The 24,335-nt window shown below is 43.2% G+C and overlaps 1 protein-coding gene across 7 annotated transcripts in view; it reads right to left on the reverse strand.

The window, feature by feature from the left end:
- The window catches only part of LOC144491351 (beta-galactoside alpha-2,6-sialyltransferase 1-like), a 146,153-nt gene that overhangs the window by 59,460 nt on the left and 62,358 nt on the right, over nt 1-24,335 (reverse strand). For 6 of the 7 annotated variants that reach the window (XM_078209040.1, XM_078209037.1, XM_078209042.1 and 3 more), the window contains 2 exons: nt 11,366-11,503; nt 6,909-7,180 (listed from right to left, as the gene is read on the reverse strand). The gene's annotated coding sequence lies outside the window, so the exon portion shown is untranslated. Of the gene's footprint in view, nt 1-6,908; nt 7,181-7,276; nt 7,541-11,365; nt 11,504-24,335 lie in introns of those variants that run through there. The other variant, XM_078209043.1, reaches the window with a different exon arrangement.

The raw sequence follows: 24,335 nt of genomic DNA on the forward strand, positions 1-24,335 counted from the left end.
AGTTCTTAGTTACAGTATAGCTACTGTCTGTGCATACCATAAGCCCCCATTTTAAATCTCTCCACTTTAAGGTAATGGGTATAATGGGGACAATGTGTGTACTTCGTGTCAGAATTTCCAGTTTAGTGCTGGGTAAGTGAACATCAGAGACATTTTGAAGTGGCCTCTCTCACTTCCTGGTCTCTGCCCCTCCCATTTGCTGGCTCCCTCCCACCTACATTCCTCTCACTGCCTTGCTCGCATCCACACCAGCATCCCCCCCCTCCCCCCCGCCCACCCACTCTCACCACCCCTCTCTCAAGCTCTTATTCACAGTAAGGATTCGGAGAGAGAAGCGGCGAGTGGAAAGGAATGGGAGAGGCGGGAACAGGAGATTTAGTGAACAGGGGGATTAGGCAGGGAATGGGATGGACATTGAACAGGAAGATTGGGGAGTGGGAGGGGCGGGGAGTGAGAGAGTCAGAAAAGAAGGTGGATCAGTGAGCTGGAGAGGCACTGATCAGGAAGCAAGTAGAAATAATTTTTATTGAGTTATTTCATTTAAAAATTTAGGAATGTGTAGTATTTCATCATACATGGTATAATGTTTTAATGTCCTTAACTACACCTTATACATTGGTTTTAATGGGAAAATTAGATTCACTTAAATTTTTTTAAACCAATGCAACCACAACATTAAGGGAGGAATTGCTACATCTTTTGTACAATTAAAATATTTATTGCTTTACTGGAAGAATACAACAGATGCCATAATTTAAAGTGACGGCATATGAATGAATTAAGAATGCAGGTTGCCATGGTTCACACACTCCAGCCTTTCATTAGGCTTGTTGCCTACACAGCAATTTAATTGAGTTTTCTGGGGTGATGTGGGATCCTTTCATTATTACCATTAATATTATTACTGATCTTATTGAAACAAATACATTTCTGAGGGGGCTTGACAGGTGGATGCTGAGGGAACGTTTCAGGGAAACATAGAAACTAGAAGCAGGAGTAGGCCATTCGGCCTTTCGAGCCTGCCCCGCCATTCCTTTTGATCATGGCTGATCATCAAACTCAATATCCTGATCTCCCCTTCCCTTCATATCCCTTGATCCCTTTAGCTCCGAGAGCTATATCTTCATTTTTTCATGAAATCAGACAATGTTTTGGTCTCAACTACTTCCTGTGGTCATGAATTCCACACATTCACCATCGTCCGGGTGAAGAAACTACTCTTCATCTCAGTTCAAAAAGGTTTACTCCTTATCCTCAAACTATGACCCCTAGTTCTGGACTCCCCCACCATTGGGAATATTCTATCTAAATCTACCCTGTCTAACCCTGTTAGAATTTTATAAGTTTCAATGAGATCCCCTCTCACTCTTCTAAACTCTAGTGAATATAATCCTAACTGACTTAGTCTCTCCTCATATGACAGACCTGCCATCCCAGGAATCAGCCTGGTAAACCTTCGTTGTACTCCCTTTTTAGCAAGGGCATCCTTCCTCAGATAAGGACACCAAAACTGCACACAATAATTCAGGTGTGGCTTCACCATTGCCCTATAAAATTGCAGCAAAACATCCCTATTCCTATATTCAAATCCTCTCGCTATGAAGGCCAACATACCATTTGTCTTCTTTACTGCCTGCTGCATCTGCATGCAGGTCTCACTGAGTATCCACCTCTCTCAATTTACATCCATTCAAGCACTAATCTGCCTTCCTAGTATTGCTATCCAGTATAACGTGGATAACCTCACATTTATCCACATTATGCTGCATCTGCCATACATATCCCCACGCACTTAGCCTGTCAAATCACGCTGAGGCATCTCTGCATCCTCCTCAAAGCTCACCCTCCCATCCAACTTTGTATCATCTGCAAATTTGGAGATAATACATTCAGTTCCCTCTTCCAAATCATTAATATATAATGTGAACAGTTGGAGTCCTAGCACAGATCCCTGCGGAACCCCACTAGTCACTGACTGCCAATCAGAAAAAGACCCATTTATGCCAACCCTTGGCTTCCTATCTGTTAACCAGCTTTCTATCCACCTCAAGACTTTACCTGCAATCCCATGTGCTTTAACTTTACATAGTAGTCTGCTATGTAAGACCTTGTCGAAAGCCTTCTGAAAGTCTAAATAAACCACATCCACTGGTTCTCCTCAGTCAACTCTACTAGTTACATCCTCAAAGAATTCCAATAGATTCGTCAAGCATGATTTCCCTTTTGTAAATCCATGCTGACTTTGTCTGATTCTGCCACTGCTTTCCAAATGCTGAGTTATGAAATCCTTGTAGGGGCATGATTTCAGAATAAGAGGTCTTCCTTTTAAGATGGCAATGAGGAGGAATTTCTTCTCAAGGGTTATGGGGAGCAGAAAGTAAACAGTGGAGTTGAGGCCAAGATCTGATCGACTATGATCTTATTGGATTAGGCACAAGGGGTTGTTTGGCCTATTCTCACTCTTATATCTTCTGTTCTTATAAAAAAGGAAAGAAATTGAGTCAAAACAAATTGTGACTCATGTAATTAGGGTTTGAAATCTGAATAGAAAATGCAGGATGTGAGATTTTAGATGTAATCTCCAAAGCTTTTTTAATTAATATTTTTGCATCCATACATTCTCAGAAAAGTTCAGTTTGGTTGCAGTAGCAAACATGCAGTACATGGGATCGACAATGGAAACATCTGTTTTGTCCGCCTCTCCCACTGTAACTTTAGCAAACCCACATTTTCAGATGCGATACAAGCTCTAATATATTGCTTTTTATTCCCTTTTTGTGAAAAATGCCATTTCAAAGCTCTCAGTGATTAAACTTCCGCTTATATACAGAGCTCAAACTTGAAAGTTTTAAGTTTATTTACGAGTGTCACAAGTAGGCTTACATTAACACTGCAATGAAGTTACTGTGAAAATCTCCTAGTTGCCAAAACCCGGCGTCTGTTTGCGTACACTGAGGGAGAATTTAGCATGCCCAATCCACCTAGCCAGCATATCTTTCGGACTGTGGGAGGAAAACAGAGCACCCAGAGGAAACCCACACAGACACGGGGAGAATGTGCAGACTCTATACAGGCAGTGACCCAAGCCGGTTAACCACTGCTGCTTGATAGAGGTTTAAGCAAAATATATACTGAGTCAAAATAGAGGTTGAGTTTTCATCGTGGAGGCTGGATCTGTCTTTGAGTCAGAAACCTGCCTCTGGTGAGAAACTGTCTAAAGTTCAGATCTTAAGTGGGCGTGCCTTTAATTGACATGAAGACAAGTTTGCGGTCCACCAGAGTCAGTCAGGGGAGGGCGTGTTGGGGGATGGGGGGGGGGGGGGGGGGATTGAAGATTAGTTGCATGAAGCATAAGATTCATTTTGGCACCCCATGGCAGCCATCACTGAAGCCCTGGTTGTCCTGAGAGTGAGATCCTGTGATTTGTGCCAAAGTTTTCCACTTCATCAGAGGACAGCAAGTTGTCACAGGAGAGTAGGCGGCCAAGCACACTGGGCAGAATGGGCTTCATCGATGCTGACCTGAATTCTATTCCGGAGGCCATGAAGCCTCCATGCCTCTGTCTGGGGCCCCACAGAGGGCTCAGCAACCACCACTTTCAGGGAATTTTTCTTTGATACTACTCCTATAGGATCCATCCATGAACTTTAGGGGTTGGAGTGGAGCGATGATCTCAAGTAACGTGGACTGCTGGAGGATGAAGGAGTGATGGCAGTTGCCAGAAAAACAGGTGCCCACAGGTTTTTATTGTGGTCATAGACTGGTTGAATGTTGAGGTAGTGGAAACCCTTTCCTTTGATTCATGCACCTGCTTGTCACTCGGTAACGAAGAATCCTCTGCAACAGAGGGAAACCAGTGGCAGCGAACCCTGCACCCACTGGACCTGCGATACACCATCAATTGTGAAGTCTTGGTGAAGACAGCATGTCACCTGGGTAAGGCAGTGGTGTGCAGATGCCTTTGAGATGCCGCAGAGGTCCGCTGCTAACCCTTCAAAGGATCCAGCAGCATGATAATTCAAAAAGGGGGAAAAAGGTTGGGCTTCTAACAAGCCTTTAATGACCTCAAATGCTGCTAAGTGAGTGCAGCAAATTTACAGGTACACCTCACAAAAATGTCCAAAATTGCACACGGAGGCGGTAGACATTTTCCTGCATTCAGGCACAACCCCAGCAGCGACAATCCAGCTGTAGGAGGTAGGGCTAAAAGGATAATCAAACTGCTGCATCTTAAAGAGGGTCTTCAGAGGGGGGAAGGTGGAAAAATGAAATGGTTGGAGACACGGCTACCAATCACGGGGAGTACAAAACAGAAATGGAGAATTCCAAAAGGGGTAACATGACTGGAGGAAGATGATTCCAAGGAGGAATGTAAGCACAAGAATGAGAATTTTAAATGTGAGGGGTCCAGTGGTGGAATGGAATGAGAATGGGAACAGATCTTGATGGTGTCTATTTTGAATTTGGATGACCAGGAACTGCATTGGTCGGCTGTCTGTTCCTATGAACAGATGCCTAGCATTTTGGTGTCACAGCCTCATTGAAATCTGGCATGTGAGCTAGCGACAAGCAAACAGCTGTCCAGCTGCTTCAAGCTTCAAAAGCAAGTTGCTGAGGGCAGCAATGAGGTGAGAGAGCCCTTTCTAAATGAAGCTAGCTGCATCGCTGCTATTACGGAACCGTTATTATGACTACCCACCCCATTTTGGGGATCCTACTGCCATTTGAATGGCAGACTGACGCTGGTGTGTTTTGTAATACTTTCAAAGATGGCTGAAGTGGGGAAAATTATAAAAAGGGTTACCTGGCACACAAAATGGTTACCTGGGAAGAGACATTAAGCAGGCACTGGCTTTTAGCACAGACTGCTACTTAAAGTTAAAACATGCAGGAACCAAAATACTGCAGGAAGCTAGTCAGAGCTTGAGGCACTTTAAAGATAAGGATAGACCCAGGACAATAAGGTCTGATAATAAGATCAGCCATAGATGGGAACATAAATACATAAATGCAGCAAAACCAATCACTGTATGTATAGATCGAAACCAGCCATTGATAGAGGAAATGTATCCATTCTATGAACAATGCGATGTTAACTGCCCATGTCTGTACCTGTCTGATTGTAACGATGTGTTAACTATCGATCACCATGATCTGTCTACTCAACTATAACGATGCGTTAAATGGCTAATGTCCGGACTATCCATTGTCTAAAAGGTATAAAAATGATCAACTCCTATTGTATTATTGAGAAGGTAGCTGCCAAGTACTGCAGAGTACCAGCGCTTTCTCCCTGAAGCTTCGTGTCCGAAATAAAACTGTTATTGAACCTCCAGTCTGACTCCGGTGGTAATTTCCCACAACATGGCCATACAGGAAATCTATAGTGTCAAAACTGTAGCCTGAATGATTCGATATAACAGAAGTAGCTATTCAAACGACACAGCTGCATAAGTAATAATGGCTTGTCAAATTTCACAATAATATTACAATCCATTCTGATATCCCAAATTAATTTGAATTCTTGTTCAAAGTCACATTTTTGTTCATTCTTTGTTATACCAGCACTTGATAAATTTCAATCTATCAGCCCCTCAAATAACTTCCTGAAATATTCAGACTACAGAATCTGACTGTTAAAATTCCAAAGGTATTTTATCAACAGAAACCTGTCATTTCAAAGCAAGATATATTTTTCTCCTTATCAACAAATAACACATGCTGAAAAATGCATGAATTTTAAACTAACTTTCTCTGTGTTACATGTGTTCTTGTTTGATTAAATACAACTACTTGAAAAACAGGTTCAAAATTATTTGAAAAGTTCACATGCAGATACAGCTGGGACATGAATCCAAGATGTGGAGATGCCGGCGTTGGACTGGGGTGAACACAGTAAGAGTTTTAACAACACCAGGTTAAAGTCCAACAGGTTTATTTGGTAGCAAATACCATTAGCTTTCGGAGCGCTGCTCCTTCGTCAGATGGAGTGGAAATGTGCTCTCAAACAGGGCACAGAGACACAAAAATCAAGAATCAGAATACTAATTAGAATGCGAATCCCTACAGCCAGCCAGATCTTAAAGATACAGACAATGTGGGTGGAGGGAGCATTAAGCACAGGTTAAAGAGATGTGTATGGTACATGAATCCAATACAGTTCTGATGAAAGGTCCCAGCAAAATGTTAATTTTGAGTTTTCTCATTCAGCTGCTGGCTAAATTATGCATTACCAGCTTTCGCTTGTTACATGAAATATACTTTCAATGGTAGATGGTTCACAATTTTGCATTGGTTTTTGCAGACAATCAACCAAATTGCAAGGACTAACTTGGTCAGGCATGCAGCTAATGTTGAGGTAAGTGGATTGCAAAAGATTTATTGTAAGATTGATGATTTGATTTTTTGTTTTGACCTGAGTTACGGGTAGGGTTCCTCTTCATGTTTCATGGCTCGTTCTGAATTCTGGACTTTCTTTTTCTATTGAAAGCTAACTGTGGGTACTTGCGTTCCCTTTTGAGTGAGCATTATGATCTACCTGTATGCGTGGAATGTGAACTGGTGATCCTAACAGTTCTGTTTCAGGCAGTTGTCAGTCACTCTTTATCCTCACTCTGAGCTTAGATCTATACTTTAGATGGGTTTTATATGAACTGAACCGGTCTCACACAAGCAAAAATAGAAGAATCCAGTTGAAAAAAGAAGCTTTGATTTCAAAAAAGCACTTTGGAAAAACAAGTCCCTTTCATTCCACTTAACTAATTCTCATTCTTTCCCTTCACCCATTCGCTTTTATTTTCTGTACTTGAAAAATTCCAACTTGAATTTTACTTTGTAACATCATTTTTATCCACATCCTTCATTTCTAAAAAATCAAATAAATCATAAAACTAAATTTTTCATCTCACCTTCTCCCATTCGCCATTCTGTCGGAACATTTTTTGGAAAAAAATTAAAATATTCTTTCATTGGCTTGAAGTCCCAAGTCTTTCTTTTCAGTAGCCGCTGGGTTGACAAAGCTCTTCAGCACGTTCACAACCAGTTTTAACTGAACAGCTTTCGTGTCGAATAACACTTGCGGGTTCAGCTAAAGGGCTTGCTGGTTGAGGTGAGATTGCTCACAGGCTTAGAGTCGATTTCCTTTCAAATGCGGGTTTCAGACAAATGCTTACAGTGCTCCCTGTAATGCAGAAAGATTAGAGCCTAATTAATACTGAGTCTCATCTCTAAGATCAATATGAACCTTTTTTTTTCCACTGTAGATTATGGTACTCACCAGGGACTCCAATCAACTGCTGTGAGCTGAGGTAGGTTTTGTTTCTCAATCAGCAAGCAATCAGCCCACAGAAAATAAACAACAGTGCAATCATTTATTTTGCTCACTTTGATGCTAGAGAAATTCAAATTGCTCTATTTCCATTCTGCTTTTTGCTGCACTGAACTGGCCACTTGCTGCGAAATCTGCCTGCAACTGACTCTTGATTATATCAATAACAAAAGTTACAGTTTCTCACTCTCCCACCCCCTCGTTGATAAATTTTCTGAATTTCACCCACTGGACCCTCCCACCGTAAACACCACCCCCACAGTCCCTCATTCCCCCACACCCCACCAACATGAACACTCCGAACAGTGAAGAGAGAGAAAAAAGTTACCCCAATAAAGCAAAGAGCTTAACATCCACCATAAAAACAACTGAACAGTCATATAACCGTCTCTGCTTTGATCACGTAAAATCATGAATTAGATTCATAAAATAAAATGTATAGGGGGCGATTCTCCCAAAAAAATTCTCAGTGTCGAATTCAAGACTGGAGTAAACCCAGCTGGTCTTTTCAGCGGGAATTTCAAAATGAATCTCCCACATTCTGTGCACTGCAGAATGCCCTAGCGTGAATCACATGAAAAATCCAGGGGCAGGGCCTATTCCCGTTGGAGAGGCCGGCAGCATAGCGCTGAGCGGGCCACTGCGCATCTGCCGATCTGTCAGTGCTGAGATCAGCGCATGCGCAGTGGCTCTATACTGTCGACCATCCGATTACAGACCAGCTCGATCGCTGGCCAGGCCCGCGACCCCCCCATGGCCCGATCATGGCCCCCAAACAAGCCCTGACCTCACCCCCCCCACTCCCAGCCCACCTCGACCGCCCACCACCCCCTCAAGTAGGCTGCTCCCCCCCCCCCTGCCCAACCCTCTCGATAGCCAGCCCTGATCTCTGACCTTCCCTCCCCCACTGATCCCGACTGCAGGGTGGCAACGAGACCCCCCCCCCCACCAATTGCCCCTGCCCCCATCAGACCCTACACCCTTGGCACTGTCCCATATCTGATGGGCAGTGCCAAGGTGCCCCCTGGGCATTGGCACTTTGCCCATTGGGCAGTGCCGGAACCCAGACCCGGATGCCCAGTGCAGATCTGGCGCAGCTTGAATCTCCCGGCCCGCTACACTAAAAAATCAGCACAGCGCAATGGGAGAATCGCCCTTTTAATGTTTTCTCTCAAGGTTTGCCTGGCATTGTTTCTCTGAATCTCCTTTGTACTGTATGCAGTGCATTTTTTTGTTCTTTGGCAACTTTGTCCACAAATTTATAGAAAATTTTAAGTTCCATATGTTCACGTCCCCATACACCATGTGAATGGCAAAGCAAAAACAAATCCTGCCTGCTCCACCTCCAATACCCACATACACACAGCACTGGTAGAGATTACTGGATAGAAATTAGAAGCATGGGTCCTGGATGGCATTTCCCACCCCTACCTCCCTTCCATCAACTGAGTGGCATGCAAATGTTCAGATGGACCTGCCATTACCAAGGCTGCTGGTGTGTAGCAGATAGGAGTGTACCAGACAAGTATGCAATTGTCCATTTTGGAAGGAGAAATGAAAAGAAGCATATTGTCTAAGTGGTGAGAGATTGCAGAGCTCTGATATGCAGAGGGATCTGGATGTCTTAGTGCATGAATCTCAAAAGACTAGTATTCTGGTACAGTAAGTAATTAGGAAAGCTAACAGAATGGTATCATTTATTGAAAGGAAAATTGAAGTCGAATTGAACACAAGAATAGGGAGGTTGTACAGGGCATTGGTGAGACCACATCTGCAGTACTCAGTACAGCACTGTTCTCCTTATTTAAGGACGGATGTAAATGCATTGAAAGCAGTTCAGAGAAGGTTTACCAAATTAATACTTGGATTGGGCAGGTTGTCTTCTGAGGAAAGGTTGGACAGGCTAGGCTTTTATTCGCTTGAGTTTAGAAGAGTAAGAGGTGACTTGATAGAAACCTATATGATGCTGAGGAGTCTTGATGAGTTTGAAATGGAGAGGATATCTCCTCTCATGGGAGAAGCCAATAATAATATTAAAAAATTAGGGGTCACTCATTTAAGACAGAGATGAGGAGAATGTTTTTTTTGAGGATTGCGAGTCTTTGGAATTCTCTTCCTAAAAAGGTGTTGGAAGTTGAGTCTGTGAATGTTTTTAAGGCAGAGGTAAGTAAGTATATTCTTGATAAGCAAGGGGATGATAGGTTATCAAGGGTAGGTGAGAATGTGGAATTGAGGTTTACAATTAGTTCAGCGAGATCTAGTTAAGTGGTGAGCAGGCTCGAAGGACTGAGTGGTTGGGATGACTGAGTGAAATAGCAAAATGAACCTGGCAGTCGTGTTACTTATAAGACCAGGCACTTTGATTGCAGGTTAGATACATTTTTGGAACCATCGGATTCTCTTGTGGTTTTGGTTTTGTAGGTATTTTGATGCATTTATCAGAAAGTATTGCTACTTCTTCACAGAGGATGTAATCTGTACACAGCATCATGATAGGAAAATGGAGCTGACAATGCAGAGAGTGCAAACTCTGCACCATGTCCTCTGCTAAGGTGCACAAGATTTGCCCATGCTCCTTGCCAGCAATGGGGTGCATGGCAGGCTTGCTAACGCATCCACCAGCTCACTGCATATGACCACTGCTATGCTAATGCACTCCCTCTCTCTCTCTCTTCCTCCTGGGGCTGCTCTGCCTGTGCCAGCAGCAGTCTTTGTGTGAAATTAAAAGGGGAAGGGTAGTGTGCAGTCATGGGGTTGGGATGGAAAGCAACAGTTCCATGGCCACAGCATGAGCAGACTGCTTACCATGTCAGCTAGCAGGATGAGGGAGTGCTGGGATCTGAAAAGGTAGGAAGATTCCTCATCCTCAATGTTCTTGACGATGCCGGATGGTGGGTGCAGCGCAGCCAACCTTGTGATGCTAAGAGCTCTCTCTTCCTTAGGACTCAGGAGATGCCCGTGTCCCGGTCACCCACCACTACCCCAAACTCCCACCGTTTCTGTTTTGCCCCCTTCTATTATGTGCCACCTTTTCCTGCAAAGAGCGGGCAGAATGCATGTGTTGGTGTAGCACTATTTTGTTGATGTGCTTGCCATAGCTGAATAGTAGGAGGCATATGAGCAGTCGATGTGAAGCCCATAGTATTGGAATGTGTGTGAGGGTGAGGTGGAGTATCTGGATGTTGGATATGAGTATTTGAATGCTAGAAATCTGCTGGGTGAGTGATGGGGGTCTGGTGCATTAAGCAGTATGTGAGGTTGATGATGTGGTGGATAAGATGTGTAAGCACTGACATTGACCAACACCGATCATATTCTTGTGGAACTGCTGCCTGGTTCTCGGATGCAGACTACGTGAGTTGACCTTCCTGGCTTCCTGCTCCCATCCCCTTCTGAAGGTGGCCAATGAGAGTGTTCTGGCTCCTCAGCAGATCATATTGTTTCTCTCCTTTCCCAGCTGCACCACTAATGCCTCCAGTGCCACATCTATATGTTTGAATCACTCTGTCTGCCCCAATATTCAGCTTCCAAGGATTTCCACTGCAATTACTTTTATTATTTAAAGGCATCCTGCTGTGTTTAGAGCACAACAGCAGCGATGAGAAGGATAAAGTAACACCAGGCACACAGGAACCCGAGTGGAAATCATTCAAATGAAATGAAGGGTTCGAAAATGTTTTCCTTAAAAATGGGGATGAATGGATTCTCCACCTACAGTAATAAGGAATGGGTCACTCTTATACCATTAGGTGATATTTGCCTGGGGATGCCAATTTACTGGCAGGTTACCTTTGTTTATAATGGAAGCAAGTGGTTTAGGCATTTAAAAGTGATGTTTCTCTTCAAAAATACTTCTGCATTCGTAAACTCAAAGTAGGGTGCTAAATACAAGTTCACCAAGAGCACCATTTATTGTAAACCTGCCCTGGACTTTTCTATTCACTGGCTAATCCCTCTGAACTTTTATGAGAATTACTCTTTATTTCCTCCTGCAGTATGGAAGGTCAGAAGCATTTAAGACAATGATAAAGGACTTACACACAAAATGAGATTATTTGGCATCTCTGGTACATGCCTGAACTTGCAGGACTGTGGTTGTCATACAGTTGTCTGCAATGGTGAGATTAGTCTTCACTTTCAACACGACCTGAAGTTTAGGGACTCCAAAGCCAAAACCTGAAAGAATAAACAAAACTCAACTCTTAAAAAACAGCAATAGGATTGATCGAGCATCATGCACCTTGTTAGTAGTTTTGAAATACACGGCAATATTCAGTTGTCTCGTTCAATGGAACATTTATGCACTTAGGGACTTAAAAGTTGGCAGCGAGTGCTTAGTTTTATTGAGAGTCCAAAAAACGCTAACCCTTGACAGTAAACCCTAACCTGTGACGGTAAAACCTAACCCGTGACGGTAAACCGTAACCCGTGACGGTAAACCCTAACCCGTGACGGTAAACCCTAACCTGTGACGGTAAAACCTAACCCGTGACGGTAAAACCTAACCCGTGACGGTAAACCGTAACCCGTGACGGTAAACCCTAACCCATGACAGTAAGCCTGAACCCGTGGCAACAAACCCTAACCCTAACTAAGTTTATGTGGCCATCAGGATACCTAATGCAGACCAGATGAGAATCTGATCCTCGTGCATTTTTCTTTAGCTTCGCTCTTTTTGAATTGTATCTTCTGTTGCTATTCCTATAAAAATTCTGTATTATAATTAGTAGCTTTTTTGTTTTGTATTCTACATTCACCTTGTCCATGCGATATTAAAATCGATTATTCAATGAGACGGAGCATAAATCTATCCAACAACAGCTACATCAATCAATACATTCAATCCATTTGGCCATTAATCGCCCCAATCAATAAACTTGGAGTTTATCAATTAACATCAATTAACGAACAAAATATTAATCAATTCCTGACTATCATGGTTAACTCTGATTAGTTCCAAATCTAAGCTGTGCAGAATAGGACAAAGAAGGTACTGACAAAGGCTGTAGAATCACCCTGCAGAAGGAAGAATCAGGCTCAGACCCTAATTATTCCTGACAGCCGACTGAACTTTGGAAAAATTCTGATGGAATTCTGCATGTCTACCTACCAGCTTTGCAAACAATAGTACACAGTCTACTCTATAGCTCTATGTTAAAACCAGTCTTCAGTCCGACGCTATATTGCAGTGGCGCAAGATCGGCAGTTAAGTGCAATATAATAAATCCAGAATCCTTCTGCTTCTCTCCCTTTGTGTACTGGTGTCCTGACATGTTGGATCTTATGGAAAATCTCGTGCTGAAGGAAACTTATGTTGAACTTGTCACCTTGCTTTTCCAGTGCTTTGTTGAAGTTTTTGATCCAGTTACATTTTACACCTGCAATTTGACTGTTTGTTAATGTTGGTCAGTGACATTTTATTGTAACATTAAGGTACTGGGTGTAACAACTTACAGTCATCAGAACATAAGAACTAGGGAGCAGGAATAGGCCATCTGGCCCCTTGAACCTGCTCCACCATTTAATAAGATCATGGCTGATCTTTTTGTGGACTCAGCTCCACTTACCCGCCTATTCACTACAACCCTGAATTCCTTTACTGTTCAAAAATTTATCTATCCTTGCCTTAAAAACATTCAACAAGGTAGCCTCAACTGCTTCAGTGGACGGGGAATTCCACAGATTCACAACCTTTAGGTGAAGAAGTTCCTCCTCAACTTAGTCCTAAATCTGCTCCCCCTTATTTTGAGGCTATGCCCCCTAGTTCTAGTTAAATCCACCAGTGGAAATAACCTCCCTGCTTCTATCTTATCTATTCAATACTAACCCCCTGGAATTAAGGGAAAGTCTATTAGATACGACAGGGCATGTTTCTTAATCTTTGCCGCATACCATTGTGTAACCAGGAAGGCGATGGCCGAGTGGTATTATCACTGGACTGTTAATCCAGAAACTCAGCTAATGTTCTGGGGACCTGGGTTCGAATCCTGCCACGACAGATGGCGGAATTTGAATTAAATGATTAAAAATGTCTGGAGTTAAGAATTTACTGATGACCATGAAACCATTGTTGGAAAAACCCATCTGGTTCACTAATTGTTTTAAGGCAAGGACAGATAAATTTTTGAACAGTAAAGGAATTAAGGGTTATGGTGAGCGGGCGGATAAGTGGAGCTGAGTCCACGAAAAGATCAGCCATGATCTTATTGAATGGCGGAGCAGGCTCAAGGGGCCAGATGGCCCCTTATATAGTTCTTATATTCTTATGTTCTAATGTCCCTTAGGGGAAGGAAATCTGCCATCCTTACCCGGTCTGCCATACATGTGACTCCAGAGCCACAGCAATGTGGTTGACTCTCAACTGCTCTGGGGAAACTTGGGATGGGCAATAAATGCTGGCCAACCAGCGACGCCCGTGTCCCATGAATAAATTTTTTAAATCCCTGTGTCCATTCGTGAGTTTATCTTGGTTGCTGTTCAAGACCCATTCTATTTCTTTTCATTTTTCTCAGCCCCTCTGATGACTTTCTCCCTTGTCCATGCTTCTGATCTGGTGTTTCCTTATGTGGTTCAGTGTCATACTTTGGTGTGTGATTCTCCTGTAAGGTGCCTTGGGACAGTTCATTCTGTTGAAAGTGCTCAATAAATGTATGTTGTTCATGTCCCTGCCCTTGCTGTTGCCCAGTTATGGCACCTTTAATTTATCCTATCAACATGGTAGGTGTACCTATACATCTATAGAAGGAATCTCACTGCAATGCAGGGTAAGTGTGTCTCAGTCCTTCTAGAGGGTTAGTACAGTTAGTTCATCTTCTGGTTAGTACAGGGGAGTAGTACAGGATAGTGAGTAAGCTAGGGGGCCTATTTTTTAGAAAGTAATAACTGTAATTCTTAGGTTGCTAATTAAAATTTAACTTGCAACATAACAGCCAAGAGAGGGTTAATCATGTCAGTTGGTGGGGTTGTGTGTCTGCCTGCGAGATGTGGTCAATCGCGGATGCTAAGACCGTTCCTAATAATTGCATCTGCAGGAAGTGCACCCAGCTTCAGCTGCTCATCGAACGAATGGATCGGTTTGAGCGGCAGGTGGAGGCACTAAAGAGCACTCAAATAGTGGAGAGCATCATAGGTACAAGTTGTAGAGACATGGTCACACCCAAGGTCCAGGAAGATAGATGGGTGACTGCTGGAAGGGGCAGGCAGTCAGTGCAGAAGTCCCTTGCAGTTGTCAAACAAGCATTCTGTTTTGGATACTGATGAGGGGTTGACCCATCAGGTGATAGTAGCAGTGGCACCACCACTGGCCCGGCTGTAGAGAGGGGAGGGACAATTCATAGTAGAGCAATAGTAATTCAGGATTCGACAGGTAGGCACTTCTGTGACCACGAGAGAGTCCAGGATGGTATGTTGCCTCCCTGGTGCCAGGGTCATGGCTCTCTCTAAGCAGGAGGATAAACAGACAGATGTCACTGTCCACATTGGCACAAATAACATAGGCAGGAAGAATGACAAGGTCGTGCAACAACAATTCAGGGAGTTGGGTAGTAAGCTAAAAAGCAGGGCCTCTAGAGTAGTAATCTCAGGATTACTCCCCATGCCACATGCTACTGAGGCTAGGAACAGAGAGATAGTATAGTTGAACACATGGCTAAAGAGCTGGTGTAGGGGGGAGGGCTTCAGATATGTGGATCATTGGGTTGTCTTTCAGGGAAGGTGGGACCTGTACCAGATGGACACATTGTACCTAAACTGGAGAGTCACTAATACTCTGGCTGAGAGGCTTGCTAGTGTTGCTTGGGAGGGTTTAAACTCATATGGCGGGGGCTTGAAACTGGAGCAGCAGGTCAGTGAGTACAGAGGCTTGGGAAGAGCTTGAGACCAAGGCAAATATAGCTATGAGGAAGAGCAGTCACTGAGAGGTCATTGAGCTCAGTGGGACTGGAGATTTGGGCAGTATTTGCGATGGCCCAGTGGTATTATCGCTAGATTATTAATCCAGAAACTCAGCTAATGTTCTGGGGACCAGAGTTCAAATCCCACAACGGCAGTTGTTGGAATTTAAATTCAATAAAAACTATCTGGAATTAAGAATCTACTAATGACCATGAAACCACTGTCAACTGTCAGAAAAATCCATCTGGCTCACTAATGTCCTTTAGGGAAGGAAATCTGTTGTCCCTACCTGATTTGGCCTACATATGGCTCCAGAGCCACAGCAATGTTTGACTCTCAACTAGGGACGGGCAATAAATGCTGGCCAGCCAATGACACCTATGTCCCATGAATGAATTAAAAATATGCAAGAAGTATAACAGATCAGACGAATAAATTTAAGAACCTGGATTAATTCATGGAGTTATGATATTGTTGCTATTTCAGAGACATGGTTGAAAGTGGGACAGGATTGGCAGCTTAATATTTCGGGATATCGATGTTTTAGATGAGACAGAGGAGGAAGCAAACGAGTGGGGGCGTTGCATTACTGGTTAGGGAGCATATCATAGCTGTGTTGAGGAAGGACACCTTGGCGGGATCTTACAGCGAAGCATTGTGGGTAGAGCTCAGGAACAGGAGAGTGGCAATCACAATGCTGGAATTGTACTACAGACCCCTCACAGCTGCCAGTAGGAGACGGAGGAACAGATATTCAGGCAGATTCCGAAAAGTTGTGAAAATAACATTGTTGTTGTGGTGAGTGATTTTAACTCCCCCCATATTGACTGGGACTCCCTTAGTGCTGGGCGTTTGGATGGGGAGCAATTTGTTAGGTGTGTCCAGGAGGGTTTTTTGAAACAGTCTGTGGATAGCCCATCGAGGGAGGGGGCCGTACCAGACCTGGTATTGGGAATGAGCCTGACCAAGTGATCAAACTTTCAGTGGGGGAACATTTTGGGAATAGTGACCATAATTCTGTAAGTTATTAGATACTTATGGATAAGGACAAGAGTAGTCCTCGGGTGAAGATGTTAAATTGGGGGAAGGCCAACTATAACCGCATTAGGAAAGAATTGGAGAATGTGGATTGGGAGTGGCTGTTTGAGAGAAAATCCACATCTGGCCTGTGGGAGTCCCTTAAAGGCCAGTTGATTAGTGTGCAGGACAGGCATGTTCCTGTGAAAATGAAGGACAGAAATGGCAGGATTTGGGAACCTTGGATGACAGGGGAAATTGTCAGCTTAGTCAAGTCAAAAAAAGAAGGAAGCATTTATAGGATCTAGGCAACTAAAAACAGACAAAGCCCTTGAAGAATACAGAGGAAGTAGGAAGGAGCTCAAACAGGGAGTCAAGAGGGCTAGGAGGGGCTATGAAATGTCCTTGGCTAGCAGGGTTAAAGAGCATCCCAAAGCATTTTGTACACATATTAGGGGCAAGAGGGTAACTAGGGAAAGAGTAGCCTCACTCAAGGATAAAGGAGGGAGATCATGTGTGGAGCCAGAGCAAGTGGGCAAGATCCTTAACGAGTACTTTGCATCGCTATTCACCAGAGAGAGGGACATGAGGGATGTTGAGGTTCGGGAAGGAAGTGTGAAAAATCTCTGGCAGGTCAGTATAAAGAAGGAGGAGGTTTTGGGTGTCTTGAAATACATTAAGGTAGACAAGTCCCCAGGGTCGGATGGGATCTATCCCCAGGATACTGTGAGAGGCAAGCTAAGGCCTTAACAGATATCTTTGGGTCCTCTTTGACCAGAGGTGAGGTTCCAGAGGACTAGAGAATGGCCAATGTTGTTCCTTTCTTTAAGAAGGGAAACAGAGATTGTACAGCTAATTACAGGCTGGTAAGCCTGATGTCAGTGGTGGGGAAACTGTTGGAGAAGAAACTGAGAGACAGAATTTATTCACATTTGGAAGCGAATGGACTTGTTAGTGTAAGACAGCAGAATCTTGTGCGGGAAAGGTCATGTCTCACCAACTTGATTGAGTTTTTTTGAGGAGGTGACAAGAATGATTGATGAAGGAAAGGCAATGGATGCTGTCTACATGGATTTCAGGCATTTGACAAGGTCCCCCATGGCAGGCTGTTACAAAAGATAAAATCTCTTGGATTCCAGGGTGTGCTGACTAGATGGATACAGAACTGGCTTGGTCATAGAACACAATATGGAGTTTAACAACACCAGGTTAAAGTCCAACAGGTTTATTTGGTAGCAAACGCCACTAGCTTTCGGAGCGCTGTTCCTTCGTCAGATGGAGTGGAAATCTGCTCTCAAACAGGGCACAGAGACACAAAATCAAGTTACAGAATACTGATTAGAATGCGAATTTCGCATTCTAGTTGGGAAAATGCTGGAATCCATCATTAAAGAAGAAATAGCAGGCCATCTGGATAAGAATGGTTCGATTAAGCAGACGCAGCATGGATTCATGAGGGGAAAGTCGTGCTTGACGAAATTGTTGGATTTTTATGAAGATGTGACTAGTGCGGTTGACGGAGGGGAATCGGTGGATGCGGTGTTTCTGGATTTCCAAAAGGCGTTTGATAAGGTGCCTCACAAAAGGTTGCTGAAGAAGATTGGGTCACACGGAGTTGGGTGTTAGCGTGGATTGGGGATTGGCTATCCGACAGGAAGCAGAGAGTCGGAATAAATGAGTGCTTTTCTGGTTGGCGGATGGTAACCAGTGGCGTGCCGCAGGGATCGGTGCTGGGGCCTCAACTATTTACCATTTATATAGACGATCTGGAGGAGGGGACTGAGTGTAGGGTAACAAAGTTTGCAGACGACACAAAGATAAGTAGAAAAGTGAATCGTGTGGAGGGTGTAGAAGGTCTGCAGAGAGATTTGGACAGGCTGAGTGAGTGGGCGAGGATCTGGCAGATGAAGTATAATGTTAACAAATGCGAGGTTATTCACTTTGGAAGAAATAATAGCAAATTGGATTATTATCTAAATGGAAAGAAATTACAACATGCTGCTGTGCAGAGGGACCTGGGGGTCCTTGTGCATGAGACACAAAAACCCAGTCTGCAGGTGCAACAGGTGATCAAGAAGGCAAATGGGATGTTGGCCTATATCGCAAGGGGGATAGAATATAAAAGCAGAGATGTCTTGCTGCATCTGTACAGGGCATTGGTGAGGCCGCAGCTGGAATACTGTGTGCAGTATTGGTCCCCTTATTGGCGGAAGGATGTATTGGCCTTGGAGGGAGTGCAGAGAAGGTTCACCAGGTTGATACCAGAGATGAGGGGTGTTGATTATGAGGAGAGACTGAGCAGATTGGGTTTGTATTCGTTGGAATTTAGAAGGCTGAGGGGGGATCTTATAGAGACCTATAAGATAATGAAGGGGCTGGATAGGGTAGAGATGGAGAGATTCTTTCCACTTAGAAAGGAAACTAGAACTAGAGGGCACAGCCTCAAAATAAAGGGGGGTCAGTTTAGGACAGAGTTGAGGAGGAACTTCTTCTCTCAGAGGGTGGTGAATCTCTGGAATTCTCTGCCCACTGAAGTGGTGGAGGCTACCACGTTGAATATGTTTAAGTCACGGATAGATGGATTCCTGATCGGTAAGGGAATTAGGGGTTATAGGGATCAGGCGGGTAAGTGGAACTGATCCACTTCAGATCAGCCATGATCTTATTGAATGGCGGGGCAGGCTCGAGGGGCTAGATGGCCTACTCCTGCTCCTATTTCTTATGTTCTTATGTTCTTATGTCTAAATAACGATTAGAGTCAGTGCAGGCTTGGTGGGCTGAAGGGCCTGTTGCTGTGCTGTATTGTTCTTTATGACCACTTCTAATTTCAATGACATTTTGAATCGCTCTCCATTAAATCTTATCCACACTGCAGATTTTAGATTTTTAAAGAATTAGAGAACCAATTCCCAAACCCAGCCTGGCGGGATGTTGCCGACTCCAATGTCACTAATGGCAGCTACAAGTATACAGGAAGTGCGTCCCTTAGTGTTGCAGCTGGCAGAAGACAGGTAAGAGTCAATCACTGGAGGGACTGGAGTTAAACATAAGCTAGACCAAAAACGGACTAGAGATTGACTTCTCCAAAGGACATTCGTGAACTAGCTGAGTTTTTCTGACCACTTGAACTTTATTGATGCCAGCTCGTTATTTCCAGAATTTTTAAACTGAAGGCAGCACAGTGGCACAGTGGTTAGCATTGCTGCCTCACAGTGCCAGGGACCTGAGTTCAATTCCAGCCGTAGATGACTATCTGTGCGGAGTTTGCACGTTCTCCCAGTGTCTGCGTGGGTTTCCTCCGTGTGCTCCGGTTTCCCCCCACATTCCAAAGATGTGTGGGTTAGGTTGATTGCCCATGCTAAATTGCCCCTTAGTGTCAGGGGGACTAGCAGGGTAAATACATGGGATTATGAGGATAGGGCCTGGGTGTGATTGTTATTGAAGGGCCGAATGGCTTCCTTCTGCACTGTAAGGATTCTACGATTCAATTAATCCAAATTCTCAGAACTGCCCATGTGGGATTGGATCTTGTGTTTTCTGGATTATAGGTACAGTCCTCTAAGCTACTACTCCAGTAGCATAACCACAATCTCACCGTACCCAAAATAGGAATGTGCATGAAAATTAGGCCATTTGTTCAATGTCAAACAATCCACAACTCCAGTTTCATGCCTTTAAGAGCAGCTGAAAATGTATCCCTTCACTGTTTTTGTATGTTGCCAAAAATAGTGAGTTAAATGTTAACCGCGGTAAAAGACATCAACACTGAAAGAAATGTCACTGGCACAGATTGGGGAAATGTGGGCTTGGAAACATTACATTGACAAATCTGTTGGTTCCCAGCTTATTTACCACAGTGCATAAAATTCCTATCTGTCTGCTGGCAATCTTCACTTACACAGAATTCGAGGTACATATGGAAATCACATGAGGACATAAGGAGACTGTCCATCAAAGTTACCTGCCTTCCTGTCTCTTTGAACACTAACCCACACCACTTAACATAGGCATTAAAGGTCAGTTATATTCTTACTTGTAAAGTAAAACATCTGCTGCAAATGTACTGCTCATTTCCCTTTCCTGTCATTCCGGTGAATGTTATGGAGATTGGTTTCTGTGCTGCCTTTCAGCTGGGTTTTATTGATGTGGCAAAGAACGAATGCTGAGACATCAGAGAGTGCCAGGTGCAAGTCACCCACCCTCACACCAGCCATTAATCACAGATCCTCGTGCTTCCGTCAAATATCTGAATCTTTCTCACAGATACTTCTTCAATCCCATTGAAGCCAAACTGATTAACACTAGATGAGATGAGGCTGAATCCAAATCATTAAGCTGCTCTAAATCACTAGATAAATAATGCAGAGCATGACTAATGATCATATTCATTTAATCTAATAGGGTTTAGCTTTGTTTTATGATACAAATCCATAAACACTGGCCGGGATTTTCCACTCCCCCCACCCGGCGGCGTGTTTTCCAGCAGTAGAGGTGACTTGCCATTGGGGTCTGGCGGGATCATCTGGTCCGGCCAAGGTCTATGGCATTTTGTATGGCTTGCCCGCCCTGCCGCCAGTGAGCCTGCCACAGGGGGGGGTCGCCTTCGGAGGGACTGGAAAATCCCGTCCACTGCATACATTTTCGTATCAATGGCGGGCTTACCTGTCTGATACAGAAGAGCTCATCTGCATTCTGAAATTCAATGCAGGGCTAACACTCTTCTCCTTGCTTTGTTTTAGTTCCCTCACACTCTGCCTGACTCCAGTGCCACCTTTCTGTGAAACAGCCTATCCTCTTTCCCCACCCGAGGAGGAAATCCACAAGACTAACTTGGCAAGGACCTCTGCTGAGTTCAAATAAATTGCATTGTGTGGCAGCAATGCATGTAAATCATCACGAGAATGTTAAAACAATTTTTCATTTTGCCCAACATGTCCCATGAACATAACCCCTTGAGAGCAAAGCTTTGTTCACTTGTGACATTCTGAACGTATATTACAGCAACGATGCCCTGCAGCACATCGGAAATCCAACAAAATGAAACTCTTTGAGATACCAAGTAGTTCCAGAATTCTAATTGTTTGGCTGGATTTTTCCAGTACTGCCCAATGGTGGGAATCATCGTGGGGGAAGGGATGGACCATAAAATTTGAAGAGTAGCCAAAGGGCTGGAAAATCCCATCCTTTATCTCCAACAAAACAGCTCATGATAATTAATTTTCCAGGAAAGCGCAAAATGCCTGATGTCAGATCGGCTGCCCTTGATTTTCCTTTGTATCAAGGCCTCTGGGGAAGGACCTATTTAATACAATCAGCAAAACTTTATGTGATCCTTTTGCCTAGTTTTAAGGAAATTCAGGGTTAGAAATTTCTTAACCAACCAGACAAACAGCACTGAAGTTTCAAGTGAATTTTAAACTATTCCAGGTATGCACCTTGTGACAGCAAGTCATGAAAATGTGTTGACTGAAGCTCATAAAAGATGTAACGACAAATGAACAAAAGAATGGGAAAGTTAGAAGACACTGGCCAAAATTTTCCATCTGTTTCTGCCGGCAGGATTTTCCAGTCCCAGTAATGTCGAACTCCCTATTGCAGGTTCTCCAGTGGCGGAGGGTGCGAACAATGGGAAACCCCGTTGACAGCGACGGGACGGGAAAAGCTCACAGCCGACCAATAATGAACCACTTCTACCGCAGCAGAATACACTGGTGGGTGGGGGCAAAACATCCCGTCTATTAGGTATGTTTAAAGGGAGTAGGTAGAATGTAGAGTTGAGGTCACAGTCAGATTAGCCATGATCTTATTAGATGGCGGAGCGGGTTTGAGGGGTCGAAGGGCCTACACCTGTTCCTAATTCGTATGTAAATCAATCTCAAGAATTCAGCAATGCAGTTGACAACTGGGAACTTATAGATGTGAAAAATACTTGCCAAGAGTACACTAAAGAGTGTGTGGATTGGAAAGTTCTTGGACGGGGTATGGAGTCTTTACAAAGCTGATAACACATGGAAATGAGAGGGCATAACTCTGTACCAATGTAAAGTCTTTCAGAGTTCTCAAATATAATCAATGTCCACTTCAAACCAAATATACTGCTCTGCCTAATCTAGTGAAGGCAAAAGTATTAATTGATACTGTTGCGAATATCTAGCTTCATAATTTATATGTTTTAGAAAATAACTTTTGATTTGGGAATTTAACTTTTTAAATGTAGATAAATGGAACCACTGGTCTGAAAACTGGTAAACATTATCCCTGATGTAAATGTAAATCAAACAAACCTAGGTTAGTTGCAATAAAAAGGTAACCCCAGTATTTATTCAAAAAGGATAGAGTTGACAATGAGAGAACCTTAAACAATGGATGGCCCATTTTTGAGCTTTGGGTAGAGCCATGATGCCTATAGTTCGTTCCGTACGGGCTTCGAATTATTCATGTAGCTCACGATCAAAAGAAGTCGGAGCAGTTTGTAAACATTGGGCCTCTTGATGGAACCACCAAGTGTGGAGAGAGGGCAATTACATTCATTGGGGAGATAAATTATTCATGTGGGTCACAGAATCAAACAGTTGTGCTGAACATAAAAAATAATCCTTTACATATCTGTTGGGAGCATCCTGAAACATGTCACATTACCATGCAGATGAGTTGTAGAGGTCAGGGTTTTCCCTTTGATTAATTTATCTGCATGTGCTTGTTCACAAAAGGCAATCAGCTTAAAACAAGCAGAGAGAAAGCATCTGTCCTGATCTATAAACTAGCTGTTGGACTAGGAGTATAAATGGCATTAAGAACCATGGGTGTACCTCGTTTTAAAGTCATTTAAAAAGAATATGAAAGAAGCCCAAGCTTGAACTAAGGAAATCACAATTTTGAGGTCTTAAAGGAAAGCTGGAGGGTTACTGAGACAAAAGCCAATGGAAGGATCCCCTTAAAATCTTGTATCTTGTGGCATAGCTAGAATACTGAAGGGAATTCAACTGAATTCCAGAGATCTGTGCCATACCTTTGATTTGGTCCCAGATGGAAAAGTAAATAAATATTTAAGGTGCAAAATACAAGGGAACTCTTGGTTAGGATGTGTGTAGGGTGGGGTAGGCGGTAGTAAATGTGGAACTGGATTTTATACTCTCAGCTTTTACAAATTATAGAGTTAAGCCAGTAGAGCTGACCTTGTCTAATACATACAATATATATGTTTATTTTTATTTAAAAATGTGAAATATCGCACTGCTGTTCTTTCAGTTAATCATTGTGTGTTTGAATGTCTTTTTAAATGTCAAGTGGGATCATAATACTCTTGATTTCTGGTTTTTGATAATGCATTAGATAAACAATTGCTTCATTTTTCTTGAAACATCTGGAAGTTGCCACATACCTTCCCAAATCTCTCCAGCTCCTGAAGATTACATAAAAGACTCTCTGAGTCACGGAAAAATCTGGATAAAGCCACTGGCCTGACTATTTAATACTTTAATCTATGATATTGATGAATAAGACCTGAAGCTTGATTGAACCACTGGCAACAAAAATATATCAAACTGAATCAGGATAAAATAAAGCTTGAGAATAAATATTTGGACCATTAACTTCCTTTAGATGGACTAATATTAGATTCCTCTAGAGATGAAGCAATGCATAAAATGCCTTTTTCCACTGATAACCAAGACATCCATCAAATTCTACATTTGTTTTAGCCAAGGTTATCAGAGATAGTTCCTTTTAGTGATAATAGAAGTTGATTTTACATGGAACTATCACTGTGGCCCTGACAATTATTGGACCCACCAACCCCACCCTGCAAAATCAGTTGAAAACAGTTGAAGGAGAGTTATCATTTAAAAATGTAAATCAGGTAGTGTCCTCAGTTGCTTCATCAAACTTCCCACCATCATAAAGTCAGAAGTGGGGATATTCACTGATGATTGCACTGCATTTGTCCCATTTACAATTCAACAGATAATGAAAAAGCCATGCATATATGCAGCTTGATCTGGACAACATTCAGGCTTGGATCAGTAATTGGGAAGCAACATTCATGGCATGTATGTATCAGGCAATATCCACCTCCAACAGAAGAGAGTCAAAGCACTTC

Source organism: Mustelus asterias, chromosome 3 (genome assembly GCF_964213995.1).
Source record: "Mustelus asterias chromosome 3, sMusAst1.hap1.1, whole genome shotgun sequence".
In the NCBI taxonomy this organism is placed as follows: Eukaryota; Metazoa; Chordata; class Chondrichthyes; order Carcharhiniformes; family Triakidae; genus Mustelus; species Mustelus asterias.